The sequence below is a fragment of the Triticum dicoccoides genome, chromosome 1A (assembly GCF_002162155.2).
Source record: "Triticum dicoccoides isolate Atlit2015 ecotype Zavitan chromosome 1A, WEW_v2.0, whole genome shotgun sequence".
NCBI lineage: Eukaryota > Viridiplantae > Streptophyta > Magnoliopsida > Poales > Poaceae > Triticum > Triticum dicoccoides.
This window is the reverse complement of record NC_041380.1, coordinates 102,831,606-102,849,897: the sequence shown is the minus strand read 5'-3', so window position 1 is coordinate 102,849,897 and position 18,292 is coordinate 102,831,606. Positions and strand designations below refer to the sequence as shown.

Genomic DNA, 18,292 nt, shown 5'->3' with positions numbered 1-18,292 from the left:
AGTTAACGGGCCGTAAAATGGGCTATTTGCGAAGAGACCGTTAACAGGCTTTTCATGGGCCAGCCTGTTAACTTTTGACCAAGTCAAAAGGGCCGGCTTTGTAAGCTAAATGGGCCAGTGGTGGGCCGTGGCACGTGTCGACATATCATAGGCTCCTATCTATCCCATTGACGAGCTGACACGTGTTTCGTCCGGCTAATAAGAATTTTCCACGTGGAAATTTCCCATTGGTCGGGGCTATTAACGGGTTATCGAATCCAAAACCCGACCCGATAGCTTAACAGCGTTCCGTTACGGTGGATGCCACATGTCGGTCACCCTTGATGAAAGCACTTCTATGACGCATGATTTATCGTCATGGAAGTGGACACTTTCGTGATGATAATTTTGGTAATGTCATGGAACACTTCTACGACAGCATAGGTATGACTATCTTGATTCTGTCATAAATTTTTCATGGATGTACATGCATGACAAAAAACGCGACCTACTGTGACAAACACGTATCATCACGGAAGTGTATTTTTTTGTAGTGATACATGTCACTCTTGATTCATTGCATATCCCGGTACACTGCCGTAGGCATTCACATAGAGTCATATTTTGTTCTAAGTATCGAGTTGTAATTCTTGAGTTGTAAGTAAATAAAAGTGTGATGACCATCATTATTAGACTATTGTCCCATGTGAGGAAAGGATGATGGAGACTATGATTCCCCCACAAGTCGGGATGAAACTCCGGACGAAAAATAAAAAAAAAGAGAAAAAAAGAGGCCATAAAAATAGAAGGCCCAAAAAAGCAAAAAAAATGAGAGAAAAAGAGAGAAGGGGCAATGCTACTATCCTTTTACCACACTTGTGCTTCAAAGTAGCACCATGATCTTCATGATAGAGAGTCTCCTATGTTATCACTTTCATATACTAGTGGGAATCTTTCATTATAGAACTTGGCTTGTATATTACAATGATGGGCTTCCTCAAAATGCTCATGTATTGTGTGAAGATTGAAAAAGTTTGAGAACATCAAAAGTATGAAACAATTGATTGGCTTGTCATCGGGGATGTGCATGAATTAAATATTTTGTGTGATGAAGATAGAGCATAGCCAGACTATATGATTTTGTAGGGATAGCTTTCTTTGGCCATGTTATTTTGAGAAGACATGATTACATTGTTAGTATGCTTGAAGTATTATTATTTTTTTGTCAATATTAAACTTTTTTCTTGAATCTTTCGGATCTGAATATTCTTGCCACAATAAAGAATTACATGGATAAATGTGTTAGGTAGCTTCCACATCAAAAATTCTGTTTTTATCATTTACCTACTCGAGGACGAGCAGGAATTAAGCTTGGGGATGCTTGACACGTCTCCAACGTATCTATAATTTTTTATTGTTCCATGGTATTATATTATCAACCTTGGATGTTTTGTATGCACTTATATGCTATTTTATATGATTTTTGGGACTAACCTATTAACCTATAGCCCAGTGCCAGTTTCTGTTTTTTTCCTTGTTTTTGAGTATCGTAGAAAAGCAAAACCAAACGGAGTCCAATTGACCTGAAATTTTACGGAGATAATTTTTGGACCAGAAGAAGCCCACGGAGTACCAGAGATGGGCCAGAAGAGTCCTGAGGCCACCACAAGGGTGGGGGCACGCCCCCTATCTCGTGGTCGCCTCGGGGACCCTCCTGACTTGTTCCCGATGCCAAAACCTCTTATATATACCCAAACCCCCAGAAATAAACCTAGATCGGGAGTTCCGCCGCCGCAAGCCTCTGTAGCCACCGAAAACCAATCTAGACCCGTTTCGGCACCTTGCCGGAGGGGGGAATCGCTCTTCGGTGGCCATCTTCATCATCCCGACGCTCTCCATGACGAGGTGGGAGTAGTTCTCCTTCAGGGCTGAGGATGTGTACCAGTAGCTATGTGTTTGATCTCTCTCTCTCTCTTGTGTTCTTGATTTGGCACGATCTTGATGTATCGCGAGCTTTGCTATTATAGTTGGATCTTATGATGTTTCTCCCCCTCTATTCTCTTGTAATGGATTGAGTTTTCCCTTTGAAGTTATCTTAACAGATTGAGTCCTTAAGGATTTGAGAACACTTGATGTATGTCTTGCATGTGCTTATCTGTGGTGACAGTGGGATATCACGTGATCCACTTGATGTATGTTTTGGTGATCAACTTGCGAGTTTCGTGACCTCGTGAACTTATGCATAGGGGTTGGCACACGTTTTCGTCTTGACTCTCCAGTAGAAACTTTAGGGCACTCTTTGATGTTCTTTGTGTTGGTTGAATAGATGAATCTGAGATTGTGTGATGCATATCGTATAATCATACCCATGGATACTTGAGGTTACATTGGAGAATCAAGGTGACATTAGGGTTTTGGTTGATTTGTGTCTTAAGGTGTTATTCTAGTACGAACTCTAGGATAGATCAAATGGAAATAATAGCTTCGTGTTATTTTACTACAGACTCTTGAAAAGATCGATCAGAAAGGATAACTTTGAGGTGGTTTCGTACCCTACAATAATCTCTTCGTTTGTTCTCCGCTATTAGTGACTTTGGAGTGACTCTTTGTTGCATGTTGAGGGATAGTTATATGATCCAATTATGTTATTATTGTTGAGAGAACTTTCACTAGTGAAAGTAAGAACCCTAGGCCTTGTTTCCTCGCATTGCAATACCGTTTGTGTTCACTTTTATCATTAGTTACCTTGCTGTTTTTATATATTCAGATTACAAAAACCTTTATCTACCATCCATATTGCACTTGTATCACCATATCTTCGGCGAACTAGTGCACCTATACAATTTACCATTGTATTGAGTGTGTTGGGGACACAAGATACTCTTTGCTATTTGGTTACAGGGTTGTTTGAGAGAGACTATCTTCATCCTACGTCTCCCACGGATTGATAAACCTTAGGCGATCCACTTGAGGGAAATTTTCTATTGTCCTACAAACCTCTGCACTTGGAGGCCCAACAACGTCTACAAGAAGAAGGTTGTGTAGTTGACATCATTGTGCATCCAACTTGCTTTCTCACGAAGACCTAGGGCATTTTGAGGAAGCCCACTGTTGGAATATACAAGCCAAGTTCTATAGTGAAAAATTCCCACTAGTATATGAAAGTGACAACGTAAGAGCCCACTGTTGGAATTTATCACGGATTGCAACAAGGAAATACAATCTATCAAAGAGATCATTATTAAATTCCTTGAAATCCAAAATAGTGGGTTCATTGCTATGTAAAGTTTTGACCTCTTCAATCCCACTTTTACCAATTTTTGCATCAAGATATAAAAACTCTGAATCATTGGGACGCCTTCTAACTAAAGTTGACTCATCTCCAGTCCCATATTTATTAAGATTCATATTGGAAAACAAAGATGTAATAGTAGACACACCAATCACTTTTAGATCTTCATCATTATTATCATGAAAACTAGAAGAACACACCTTCACAAAGAAATCTTTTTAGCACGCATCCTAGCGGTTATTTCTTTGCACTCATCAATGGAAATTATCATGGCTTTTAGAGACTCATTGATATCATGCTTAGGTGGAATAGATCTAAGTTTTAAAGAATCAACATCAAGAGAAATTCTATCCACGTTCCTAGCCAACTCATCAATCTTAAGAAATTTTTCTTCAAGCAAAGCATTGAAATTCTTTTGCGAATGCATAAATTCTTTAACACTAGTCTCAAAATCAGAGGGAATCTTATTGAAGTTTCCATAAGAATTGTTGTAGGAATTACCATAATTATTAGAGGAATTACTAGGAAACGACCTAGAATTAAAATTTCCTCTATACGCGTTGTTACCAAAATTGTTCCTACCAACAAAATTCACATCCATAGATTCATTATTATTCTCAATCAAAGTGGACAAAGGCATATCATTAGGATCAGAAGAAGCACTCTTATTGGCAAACAATTTCATAAGTTCATCCATCTTTCCACTCAAAACATTAATCTCTTCTATCACATGAACTTTTTTATTAGTCGATCTTTTGGTGTGCCATTGAGAATAATTAACCATAATATTATCTAGGAGTTTAGTAGCTTCTCCTAAAGTGATTTCCATAAAAGTGCCTCCCGTGGCCGAATCTAAAAGATCTCTAGAAGCAAAATTCAATCTAGCATAAAATTTTTGTATTATCATCCATAAATTCAAACCATGAGTAGGGCAATTACGTATCATTAATTTCATCCTCTCCCAAGCTTGTGCAACATGCTCATGATCAAGTTGCTTAAAGTTCATAATATCTTTTCTAAGAGAGATGATCTTAGCGGGAGGAAAATACTTAGAGATAAAAGCATCTTTGCACTTGTTTCATGAATCAATACTATTTTTAGGCAAAGAAGAGAACCAAGTTTTAGCACGATCTCTAAGCAAAAACGGAAATAGATTAAATTTAAAAATATCATTATCCACATATTTCTTCTTTTGCATATCACATAAATCAACAAAGTTGTTTAGATGGGTAGCAGCATCTTCACAAGGAAGGCCAGCAAATTGATCTTTCATGACAAGATTCAGCAAAGCAGTATTAATTTCACAAGATTCAGCATTGGTAAGAGGAGCAATCAGAGTGCTAATAAAATCATTATTGTTGGTATTGGAAAAGTCACATAATTTAGTATTATCTTGAGCCATCATGACAAACAATCAATCCAACAAACAGTCACACAAGAGGCAAGTGAAAGAAGGCGAACGGCAAAAGGGCAAACGGAAAAGAGACAAATAAAACGGCAAGGATGAAGTGGAGGAGAGGAAAACGAGAGGCAAATGGCAAATAATGTAATGCGAGGGATAAGAGTTTGTGATGGGTACTTGGTATGTCTTGACTTGGCGTAGATCTCCCCGACAACGGTGCCAGAAATCCTTCTTGCTACCTCTTGAGCATGCGTTGGTTTTCCCTTGAAGAGGAAAGGGTGACGCAACAAAGTAGCGTAGGTAATTCCCTCAGTTTTTGAGAACCAAGGTACCAATCCAGTAGGAGACTACACGCAAGTCACCTAGTACTTGCACAAACAAACAAGAACCTCGCAACCAATGCGATAAAGGGGTTATCAATCCCTTCTCGGTCACTTACGAAAATGAGATCTGATAGAGATAATAAGATAAATATTTTTGTTGTATAGATTGAAAAGTAAAGATTTTAAAATAAATAGTAAACTAGAATTGTAGATCGAAAACTTATATGATGTAAAATAGACCCTGGGCCATAGGTTTCACTAGTGGCTTCTCTCAAGATAGCATATATTACGATGGGTGAACAAATTACTGCCGAGCAATTGATAGAAAAGCGCATAGTTATGATGATATCTAGGCATGATCATGAACATAGGCATCACGTCCGTGTCAAGTAGACTGAAACGATTCTGCATCTACTACTATTACTCCACAAATCAACCGCTATCCAGCATGCATCTAGAGTATTAAGTTCGTAAGAACAGAGTAACGCATTAGGCAAGATGACATGATGTAGAGGGATAAACTCAAGCAATATGATATAAACCCCATCGTTTTATCCTCGATGGCAACAATACAATATGTGTCGGTTCCCTTTCTGTCACTGGGATCGAACACCGCAAGATTGAACCCAAAGCTAAGCACTTCTCTCATTCCAAGAAAGATCAATCTAGTAGGCCAAACCAAACTGATAATTCGAAGAGAATTGCAAAGATATCAAATCATGCATATAAGAATTTAGAGAAGAATCAAGTATTGTTCATAGATAATCTTAATCATAAACCCACAATTCATTGGATCTCGGCAAACACGCCGCAAAAAGAATTACATCGAATATATCTCCAAGAACATCGAGGAGAACTTTGTATTGATATCCAAAGAGAGAGAAGAAGCCATCTAGCTAATAACTATGGACCCGAAGGTCTATGGTAAACTACTCACACATCATGGGAAAGGCTATGGTGTTGATGTAGAATCCCTCCGTGATCGAATCCCCCTCCGGCAGATTGTCGGAAAAGGTCCGCAAATGGGATCTCACGGGTACAGAAGGTTGCAGCGGTGGAAAAGTGGTTTCGTGGCTCCCTTGGATGTTTTCAGGGTATAAGAGTATATATAGGCGAAAGAAGTTGGTCGGTGGAGCTGCGAGGGGCCCACGAGGGTGGGGGCGCGCCGCCCTCCTAGGCGCGCCGTCCTACCTCGTGGTCGCCTCGCTGCTTCCTTGACGCCCACTCCAAGTCTTCTGGATTGCGTTTGTTCCAAAAAAGATCCCCGCGAAGGTTTCATTCTGTTTGGATTCCATTTGATATTCCTTTTCTGCGAAACACTGAAATAGACAGAAAACATCAATTTACACTGGGCCTTCAGTTAATAGTTAGTCCCAAAAATAATATAAAAGTGCATAATAAAGCCCATAAACATCCAAAACAAATAATATAATATCATGGAACAATCAAAAATTGTAGATACGTTGGAGACGTATCTACCTGGCAGCAATCTGTGCAATTTGGGAGCTGACCCATTTGGTTACTTTGCCGTCCATGGCAGACGGCAAAGGCTGCACAGGTTTGCTGTCTATGGCGGACGAAAAAGGCTTGCATCGCATGACGCGTGGCTAACGTCATATAGTAGACGGCAAAGGGCAGGGCATGTTTTCCGTCCACTGGCGGACGTCAAAGCCTCCTGTTAGCCGCCTAACGTGGCTAACGCCCGGGTTTTGCCGTCCATGTTCTTTGTCATCCGCCACCGACGACAAAGATTCTTTTCTGTCGGCTTTGAGTAAGCAGACGGCAAAGAACCTGTTTACCATCAGGTTCTTTGCCGGGCAGCTTTGCCGCCGGTGGCAGACAACAAAGAGCTTTGCCGTCTGCTTTTGGTGCCTTTTCCGTATGCCATGGCGGACGGCAAAGAAGCCGATTCCTGTAGTGTATGATTTAATAGAATTTCTCTATGTGCTTCACTTAAATGTTTTGAGCTATGGAATTGCTCTAGTGCTTCACTTATATCTTTTTGAGCATGGTGTGCTTTAATATTTTTGAAGAAATAATCTCATGCTTCACTTAGATTTATTTGAAATTTAGTAAATTTTTGAAGAAATTCTCTCAAGCTTCACTTATATTATTTTGAGAGAAGAAAATTTTTATGCTCATGTTCTTCACTTAAATTTGTTTGAGCTTATCAAAAGTGACATATGAAACTAGTCCCAAAGTGATAGATATTAAAGAGGGATATAATAAAAACTTTCATGAAGATCATTGGAAAAATTAAACTTGATTCTTTGTAATAGTTTTGAGAACTGATGATAGTGATATGTGAGTCATGTTGGTGAGTAATTATGCTTTAGTAAGAATATTGGTGTTAAGGTTTGTGATTGCCTATGCAAGCATGAAAGTCAATAGTTACACAATGAAATTACATCCTACTTATGGTGCATTCACTACACCACAGCACTACATCCCCGACAGACAGGTTGGTCGGGAATCCAAGTTTCACCAACAGACAGTCGGACGGGAAAGACTAGTGCCGACCGACAACGTCTGTTGGGGAAAGTCCCGACGGGAAAAGCTTTTCCCGACCGACATAGCTTTCCCGACCGACTGCTTGACGGCTATGGAGTATCTTTCCCGATCGATAGTCTGTTGGGCCTTCCATGGGCCTTTCCCGACCAACAGCCTGTTGGGGCAACCATGGGCCTTTCCCGACAGACTATTGGATGGGGTATTCTTTCCCGACCAACACTCTGTTGGGCCTAGCATAGCCTTTCCCAACCGACTGTCAGACGAGTTTTGTTTTGCCAACCAACAATCAGAAAGGTTTTTTCTTTGCCAACCACCAGTTCTTCTCCATTTTATTTAGCCAGCCACAACTTTAATTAACATATCATACTGATTGTCAAGTATAATCATCAAGACACCATACATCAGGCTCACATCAGGTGCCCCAAACATTTTTTTATTCCATTAATTATTTGTCACATACAAACACTTCATTCTGTTCTAAACATTACCACCAAGACAACATACATCAAGTTCACAAAAGGACAGGTAAAAGATGCAAGTATGAGACATCAGTTGTACAAAATGAAATCTAAAACATCTAGTTGACGTAGATCGTTGGCTTCATGGTTCCGTGTGAGTGCACTCCTTTGGTTTGTTTCCTACAAAAGTTAAAAAAATCTCAATTATAATAGATTAATAGAAGCTAGACTACAGTAGCAAAATTCCAACAAAGAGACCATCACATTCTCAAAAATATAAATAGTAATAAATACAGAGAATTCAATAGCCATGTGTTAACACTAACATTGATCCTCGGCTGAGATCACCCCAGCCGGCCCACCATCTCCATAAGGAGTTGATAGGTCAGCAAAGGCGTTTGTTTCTTCTCATTAAAAATAACATGCTTATCAAGCTATTTAATTTGATTTCTTGGACTACACTTGTGCAGACTTATTATACAAAATTGTAGGTCTTACTAGGACAACTTAAGTGACTAGGCTTAATGATGATGTACTTTCCGTAGCAGATGTGTGCTAAGCATAGAGTTTTTTATACTATTCTTCCTGAAAGGAGATTGACTAGCTGGTGAATACATCCCTTATTTTGAATTTAAATTTGACAAAATAAACAGGATGGGTCAAGTTAGCTTCACATGCCAGCTCAGGAAAGATGTTTTTCCGTCTAGCTATGCTCAAGAACGCGCCTGGTCCACTATGGTATCTATATATTGTAGTGATGAGATTCCTTGTCCCAACATTGATTGATGCCCTCACCCAGATATAAGAAATCTTGGTCCACTACCTGCAACCGAAAAAGGGTTTCTTTAGATCCTCACAACCGAGGTATACATTCATCAAGATGTGGAATTCTTTTCAGTTTCTCATCGAGATAAATTATTTTAATATTCACTTCACCAATAGAAAAATACTGTATGAATTTTTTTTCTTTTGTATAAAGCCAATATGAATTCCAAATCTGCTAATAGTATATGTTGTTGGAAATAAAGATGGTCAGACTACATTAATAACACAAGTCTAGGAAATGTTCTAGATTCAGGCAGCAACTAGTTTGTTTCTCAAGGAAATCGACAACAAAAATAACAAAATATCATCTTTATCTATGATAATGATAAGCATCCAGTCAGGTCAAATAACAGATATAGTATCCAAGACAGAAGATGTGAACATGAGCGATTAAAGGCTCACAAAATAGTGAAAGCGACACAAACAAGTTTGAATATTGATATACTCAGCCAAATACACTTTAGTGCTAAAACATTCACAAGTAATTGCTGAAGGGAAACTCAAAATAAAATGTGAATGTTACATGCATAGCTTTGCACTCTTAAGGCCATGAAACCAGCCCACTTACAAGCATGGCAGCAACTATTACTTCACAGGGCAATTGAATTGCTGCACATACAGGAACTATTACTCTACAGGAAACTATCTCCTAATTTCTTGCTCTCTAGTTTGAGAGTAATTTGGTTTAGTTCATCTTCACAACAGTTTTAAGTTATTGGAAACACCATGACAACTAAATACTTCCAATAGCATTTATGTCAACCATGCATTATGTTCCAATATAGCATACACACTAGCACATCACAATTTTCCATTAGTTTTGGATGGTTAAGGTCATAACAATAGCTTTATGTACTGCCCACTTATACAAGCATGCCAACTTTATACGCATAGCTTTGCACTGTTAAGGTCATGACAACAACCCACCTATTCAAGCATGACATTAGCTATTCCTTCAAAGGTCAACTGAAGAGTTGCATATAAAAGATCTATTATACTCTACAAGAAAAGTGCTCATAATTATTTCATCAATAGTTATTGCTTGCAAGAATGTATCAGTTGGAGAAGAGGATATTAACAGTAGTCGAAGCATCATGGAAAAAGGACATCATAAGTGTCGAATGTCAACATATCCCTATTGTTGTTCTACAAGATAATATCACGATATGACAAATAGTTTCTTCTAGAGAATGGTTGAATTAAGTTCATTTCATATGTAACATATCTTTTACTTAATCTGCTAACACACTTCGTTGAAATTGGTAAACTGTATCATTTAAAGTTCCACTGGTAGATCATAAACCATCATATTGATAACACTTACCTATCTGCATCTGTCCAACTTTTATTCAATACTAGCTGAACTCAACTGAAAAATAGAGTCAAAATCAAAGCATTTATATGCCTCGCAATAGATAACAGGAACAATGTAGTTTTTACATTCAAAATCTGAATCAAACAGATCTGAGCAATACTTTAAAAATGTCAAAATCAAGGCCTAGAAACGCCTCACAATGGATCAGGAACAATTTAGTTGTTGCAGGAACTATTGGTACGCAAGTACAATTTTGTAAAACATAAACACCACCTTCCAGCGTGTGTATGTGTGTGTGTATTTGATGATTGACTGGCCAAGTTTACATGCATATATCTGAATATTAATGACCTTATTTCTGATAGCATAGAATTCTGAATAAGTGCTTTGTTTCACGCTTCTCTTGAATAAGAGAAATGGAGACATGATAATGTTAGGATCGAGGAGGTATGCACATGAATTAATTTTCAAATAGATATCAACGCTTTAAATGGAACATCTTGAAGCTTTCCTTCCCCACTAGAAAAATTGAGCGAGATTTATCTCAATAATGTTTCAGTTATAATAACCAAGAGAAACTATCTGTGCATACATGTGTTTTAGAAGCTACAATATAGTAGTGGCAAGTCAGGATATAGGTTCCATTCGTTTCATCCATCATTATACAGTGTAATTTCTATGGATTTGATACTAGTGACCACAATGCACATGCAATACACTGGAAAACACTAGTACAAATATTGTTCACTCTGTTTGATTGGTAAGTTTACCTTCTATTATAATACAAGCAATCTCCAGTATATGATTTTGTTCAAATGTCCAATGTCGAAACCTAAACAGTAAGAAACCAGCAAGTAACCTATTAGTCATAAATTCTGCAAGGTGTAAAAATGATAATATAGGTTCCAACAGAAACAACAAAATTCTAGAATGACATATCAACAAGTCAATTATAGTTAAAAAATAGCACAAACTGGAGTGAAATGTCCATATCGTGTAGTTCACAATAGAAAACAACAAAACAAGTTATTTCTTAACTTATCTTAGCAAAGAAATAAGTAATGACAAATGACATGTATATTGTGTAGGGGCAGAGTTGATATGCTGCACTATACCCATATGCCTTTTGACCAACTATTATTTACAACGTTCAGACTAAATTCTTTTGCAGAAACAATGCAAACCAACTATAAACTGAAAGAAAAAGAGTGTCATCGACATCCAGGTCAAGGACAGCAAACATATATGCTGGCAAAATTAGTTTAGTCATCCTCTCTTATATACCACAAAGAGTAGAGGTGTACCAGCTTTTTCCTCATCACGCTTCTTTGCAGTTTCAACTCTCTATTGCCAGATTGATCTGCGGACGCAAAAGGGATAGGTAAAGAATCATTGTTTGCTAATAATCAAACAACTATGATCTATGAAAGATGTGTAGTTCTATTGCAAACTGAGTAACTGACGGACATGGATCTGAGAGAATTCAAGATAAACAAAGACATGCATACAGTTGCACATCAAATACCAGAAAACTGGAAGGACTCACTGATTCGAGGTAGGGGTCGAAGGGCGCAAACGCTGGGAGAAACGCAAGACAGCGGGCAGAGCGCCACCACCGGGGAGGAACGTGTAGTCACCACGAACAAGAACGAGCCTCTGCCCAGAGTGCGAGGGTAGGGGCAGCGGTCTGGCTGCACCAAAACGGCATGGCAGCATGCACCATCGCGTGCAGCAGGTGGGGGAGGAACGGATCTATGCGGCAGCCACCGGCGGCCAGCGTGGGGCGGATGCAGGGGTAGTGGATCTACGCCGTGTGGGCTGCTAGCGCTCCTTGCGAAGAAGGAGCGCGAGAGGGGGAGCCCTCGATGGCTAGACACGCACAGATCAATGGTCGTGTACCTTTCCTCCACTTCGGCGCGGAGCTCAATCTGAGGGAGAGGAGTGGAGGAAGAGGATGGGAGCCGCGCCGCCGCTCAGATCGGGAGAGAAAGAGATAATGGAGAGAGGGAGGGGAGATAGGGGAGATTAGGGTGGGCTGTGGGGATGAGGGGCCGAAAATTTTAGATGGGCTTCACGCGCTAAGTTTCCCACGTAGGCGCGCGCGGATATTTTGAGCGGCCCAATTGGCGACCCATGGTCGGTCGGCATTATTTGCCGACCAACAGTTTGATAGTAGTGCACTTTTTAGCGTCCAACAGTTTGATGCTATATGCTTCAGCATTCCCGACCGACAGTTGGGTGGTACACGTGAGTATTACCGACCGACAGCTTGACAGAAGTTTTCTCGACCTGCAGTCGGTCGGTGAAAGTGACTTTTGCCAACACACGTTGGTAGGGAATGCAGTGTCGTGGTGTAGTGATTATTTGGTGTTAGTTATGCTTAATGCTCTCTTATGTGATTTTTCGTTTCTTGGTTGGTTGCTTCTCAATCTATTTGCTAGCCTCCACTTGTACTAATAGAAATACTAATTGTGCATGCGAAATCTTTAAACCCGGTTTTTCCATATGAGTCAACCATACCTACCTATATGCGGTATTTCCATGCCGTTCTAAGCAAATTTGCATGTGCCATCTCTAATTTTCAAAATGAATTTCCTTTTTGTGTGCTTGTACCACTCATGAAGCGACAGGGGTGGCCAATATTTTCCATGCTAGATGTGTTATTCTCAAGATGAGTGTTTATTCATTTGTCATTGCACGAGAGTACTGTGGTAATAGAGATGCCCGGTCCCGAAATGAAAAATAAATTTACTTTATGTTGTCAAATACTAAACTCCTTAGAAAGTGTTGGTATGGAAGGCACCCGTGGATACGGCTAGCCATGGACTATGAAAGAATGGTGGAAAAAGGAATAAACTTTCTTTTCTATTTGGCAACTGCCTATAATATATCGAGCATGGGAAGTGTTGGGAACTACTCAGTCATTTTCGTTGACGGGAAAAGTATGCCTCTCAAAAAAATATCTCTCAATTTAAGCTTTGAGCTCTGGCACCTTTAAAAATCCCTACTTCCCTCTGCGAAGGGCCTTTCTATTTACTTTATGCAATTTTTTTATTTGAGTCTCCATCTTCTCTTATAAAGCACCAATTAGGGAGCACTATGATCATACTTGAGCATTGGATGCAGCTAATATGCGAGTGTGTTTCATGAATGGATCAATGATTAAGCATGATGGGCTAGGGATAACTTCCTTTAGTGTTGATATTTTGAAAGACATGGTTTCCTGTTGATATGCTTGAGTATTGAAATCTTCATGTCAAAACTAGACTATTGCTTTGAACCATATAAAAGTCCAAATGTCCATGCTACAAAATAAAAGAATATGTGACGAACATGTTAGGCAGCATTCCACATCAAAAATTCTGTTTTTATCTTTTACCTACTCGAGGACGAGAAGGAATTAAGCTTGGGGATGCTGATATGTCTCCAATGTATCTATAATTTTGTATTGTTCTGTGTTGTTATGTTATCATTCTTGGATGTTTTACAATCATTTTATAGCAACTTTAAATTATTTTTTTGGGACTAACATATTGACATAGTGCCTAGTGCTAGTTGTTGTTTTTTGCTTGTTTTTTACATCACAGAAACTCAATACCAAATGGAGTCCAAATGCAGCGAAACTTTTTGGAAAATTTATTGAACCAGAAGACCACTAGTGGGCCAAAGAAGTACCAGAGTGGAGGCCCGAGGTGGGCACAACCCACCAGGGCACACTAGGAGGCCCAGGCGCGTCCTGGGGAGTTGTGTCCCCCTCGGTGGCATGCCGAACCGCCTCTTTGCCCTGTAAATCCCAAAATATTCCAGAAACCCTAGGGGAGTTGACGAAACACAATTCCAGCTGCCGCAAATTCCAGAACCACGAGATCGAATCTAGACACCATCACAGAGGGGTTCATCATCCTCATTGGTGCCTCTCTGATGATGCGTGAGTAGTTCACCATAGACCTACAGGTCCGTAGGCAGTATCTAGATGGCTTCCTCTCTCTCTCTCTCTCTCTTTTGATTCTCAATACAATGATCTCTTGAAGATCTATTTGATGTAACTCTTTTTGTGGTGTGTTTGTTGGGATCCGATGAACTTTGAGTTTATGATCAGATCTATATCCATGAATATTATTTGAGTCTTCTTTTGATCTCTTATATGCATGATTATTTATAGCCCTGTATTTATTCTTCGAATCTTTGGTTTAGTTAGGACAACTAGATTGATTTTTCTTGCCATGGGAAGAGGTGCTTTGTGATGGGTTTGATCATGCGGTGTTCATTCCCAGTGATAGAAGGGGCAGCAAGACACACATGTATCGTTGCTATTAAGGATAACACGATGGGGGCTATTCCTACATGAATAGATCTCGTCTACATCATGTCATCATTCTTATTGCATTACTCTGTTTCTCCATGAACTTAATACACTAGATGCATGTTGGATAGCGGTTGATGTGTGGAGTAATAGTAGCAGATGCAGGCAGGAGTCGGTCTACTAATCTTGGACGTGATGCCTATATATTGATCATTGCCTGGATATCGCCATAACTATTTGATTTTCTATCAATTACCCAATAGTAATTTGTTTACCCACCGTGTGCTATTTCTTGAGAGAAGCCACTAGTGAAATCTACGGTCCCCGGGTCTATGCTTTATCATATTTGCTTTCCGGTCTATTATTTTCCTTTGAGATCTATTTTTATTTGCATTTATTTTTTCAGATCTATTATAATTAAAACCAAAAAAAATACTATGTTGCACTTTTTATTTGCATCTTTTATTTTGTGTTTATTAGAGATCTATTTATCCAATCTGTCACAAATTTTATCCCATCAACTTGACAATTTCTGGCGTCGTTACCCGAAAGAGGGATTTACAACCCCTCATACCCGTCGGTGTAGCGACCAGACCTCAGACGGTCCAATCTCTGTGCTCCGGTGTCATCCCTGGATCAGTAATGCTGACACAACACAGTACTTGAAGGATTTATAACAGAGTAGCAATCACACACTTATTACATCGAATGTCTCAGAAGAGAACTTATACAATAAATATGGCTTAAGGCCATCTAATAACGATAACAGCGGAAGGCTTGGAAGATAAGTGAGTCCATCAACTCCAACGGCATCACTGAGTATAGAACCACGACCTAAAAGGCACCTTACTTGTCGTCTGAAAAGTCTGCAACATGAACGTTGCAGCCCGAAAACGGGTCAGCACATGGAATATGCTGGCAATGTAACACATTGAGAGCAATGAAAGAATAAGGCTATTCTATATGCATATTTGACTGGTGGAAAGCTATATGGCTACAGTTTTGCGTAAAGTGTAAGTGCATCTAGTGCCACCCCTAGTTGGTTTTGGAGTATTGATGACAAACCTGGTTGAGGGACTAATGTGTTTGTGAGAATTGCAGGATAACACAGGTAGAAGTCCCTCATTGATTCGGTTTTCCTACTAGAGATGACCCCTAAAAATGTATGAAGACATTGAAGTCAAAGGTGGTATGTGAAGACAGTCACATTTAAGACTATGACAAGAGAAGACATCGAGTGAAGACTATGGAGCGCGAAGACTTAGTTGTTTCGTCGTTCTTTTTCTTCTTTGCTGAGTCATAGGAACCACCGTACTGTTAAGTGGGGTCCAAGTGAAGCAGTCAGAATGACTGAAGTGATGCTTAACCAAAAATCCTATTTCTTCGAGCAAAGACAATGAGAGCAAATCTTATCCAGAGCTGGATAAGTCAGCTTTGCTTGTAGCCCAAGTAAAGTTGTCGTGTGTGTTTGAAATCTGACCGTTGGAACACGTGTTAGTTCCTTAGTGACCCAGGATCATTTCGGACAAATCAGGTCAAGTTGCCTAGCGGCTATAAATAGCCCACCCCCTACAACCATAAACGGTTGGCTGCTCAGAGTTAGTCTACGGCTTTTGTCGTTTGAGAGCAACCCACCTCGAAGCCTTTGAGAGAGAATTCCTTGCGAGGATAAAGCCCTAAACACCCAGAGCCAAAGAGTGTTAGGCATCACTTAAGTCTTCCTGTCTGTGTGATCTGAAGACTTATTACACTTGAGGACTGTGAATCCTCCAGCCGGTTATGCGTCGCGTTCTGAGCATCCAAGAGTCATTTTGGATCGCCAGTGAACGAAGCTTGTGAAGGTTAGTCTACCTTGAAGACTTACCAGAGTGATTGAGCGAGGACTGGGTGTCCTTAGCTCAAGGGGAATAAGGTGAAGACACGGTCTTCTGAGTTGAATCTCAGCCTCCCTAACCAGACATACAGTTGTCATGGCAACTGGAACTGGTCCAACAAATCATTGTCTTCAACTAGTCACTGGTTTCATCCTTCCCATTCCTTTATTTACTGTTGGCTCTAGTGAAGTCATTGTATGATTGCATTATCGTTTGTCTTCATTGAGTGACCGCTTGTTCTGATTGGCTTCACACTATCTTCCTACCTGATCTATACTGCCTAGCTATTATTAGTCGTTGTGCTTTCACTTCATTGAATACTTGACTATGGCCTGCTTAGTGTAGTCTACCTTCTGCTGCATGATAATAGGTTTATTTCTATCGTTTGTCTTCGAAACTTCCATGTTTTGAAGACTTTCATAAAAATCGCCTATTCACCCCCCCCCCCTCTAGCCGATCACTAGCACTTTCATAAAGCCAATTTTTTCCTACTGCAAAGGAATAAATTTTATTTAACTATCATGGTGGTTGTTAAACATTGAGACTGTAGACACGCTCTCAATCCCAATTAAACATCATCATTAAAACCCAACAAAATTATTTAGAGTAACATGACGAGATTCACATGATAATCCAGGTACTAGATACTCAAGATGTCCATAACCGGGGACACGACTAATCATGATTAGTTTATACACTCTACAGAGGTTTGCGCACTTTTCCCCACAAGACTCAATCTCCTCCGTTGGGATTCTGGCACTGCATGGTGTTTGAGAAACGGATGACCGAGACATAGTCTTTCAGAAGCGCTAGCACCTTACGAACGGGTAGATCGTACCAACCTACATCCCCTACATCTGCTAGTCTACCACTGTAAGAGTTCACACGACTTAGTTAACTATGCTAGAGCCCATAATAGCTTGTGGCTGCACACGGAAGTTTCTAGTATGAATAATCTCATGATCCCTTTGAGCCTGGGTGGCGGTCCAAAAGAAAAACAGCCAATCGCTGGAATACCCAGGTGCCTCAATCCACCCAGATGTGTATTTAAGTTGACACCTTAGATAAACCATTGATTTAACAAACTCACATCTGTCATGGATATCACTCACCCAATCTACGTCTACTAGCATAGCATGGCAAAATAAGCAAACGTAGAAGTAACTCCCAAAGGTTTGAATATAAAACAGGTAATAGGTACTACCTCATCTAATTCCCAAAACCCACAATTTAATTAGATCCTAATCATGCAATGTGTGAGGATTGATCTAATGCAATAAAAACTGGGTAATAGGAAGTATGATCAAAGTGTTACTTACCTTGCTGATGATCCGCAAAACCTAGCGATTCGAAGTAGCAAGCGGCGCAGTCCGGGTACTCTATCGCAAACAATCAAGCATACAATAAGTACTCATCTAATGCACATGTAAAACTCAAATAAGGTAACTAACCAGATAGTTCAACTTAAGAACTCCGGTTTGCAAAACGAATCAAATCGAACGAAGCAACGAAAGACAAACGGCAAAAGAAACAAGCTTCGTTTACTATTCTGGATCTAGGTCAAATTTTACAGAGGCAAAAACTTGTCTGAGTTGGTTAAACGGAAAGACGTTTTCGAGACAAAACTCCAGGTGCTTGAATCACCTGATTCCGATAAACGAGCGAAAAGTTAAACTAAAACGAAAATCGGATCAGGAATCACGATCAGAAAAATCATGGATTTAATCCGGGGAAAGAAAAACGACGAATAGGTTAACGAACGAGCGTTCGTTATCTGGAACTAAACGATGAACGCGTTCATTAAAACAAACGGACGAGCTAACGCTTGCTAGATAAATAAACCGGAAAAAACCGATCTATTTAAAAAAACGAGAACTAGGGTTTTTCTAAAAAAACGAATCGGATTTTTCTCAGAAAACCGGGCGGCGGGCGGCTACCTCGGCTCGGGCTCCGGTGAAGCTCCAGCGGAGCTCCGGGCGGCGGCAGGTGGTGCAGGGCGGCGGGGCGGCG

At 39.9% G+C, this 18,292-nt stretch overlaps 1 long non-coding RNA gene across 1 annotated transcript; it reads right to left on the bottom strand.

The window, feature by feature from the left end:
• Positions 1 to 8,642: 8,642 nt before the first annotated feature.
• On the bottom strand, positions 8,643 to 12,095 carry LOC119365322. The gene is made up of 4 exons (XR_005175452.1): positions 11,652 to 12,095; positions 11,410 to 11,465; positions 10,876 to 10,937; positions 8,643 to 8,788 (listed from the first exon to the last, which is right to left on the bottom strand). It is a non-coding gene; the product is annotated as an uncharacterized LOC119365322 (long non-coding RNA).
• Positions 12,096 to 18,292: the final 6,197 nt, after the last annotated feature.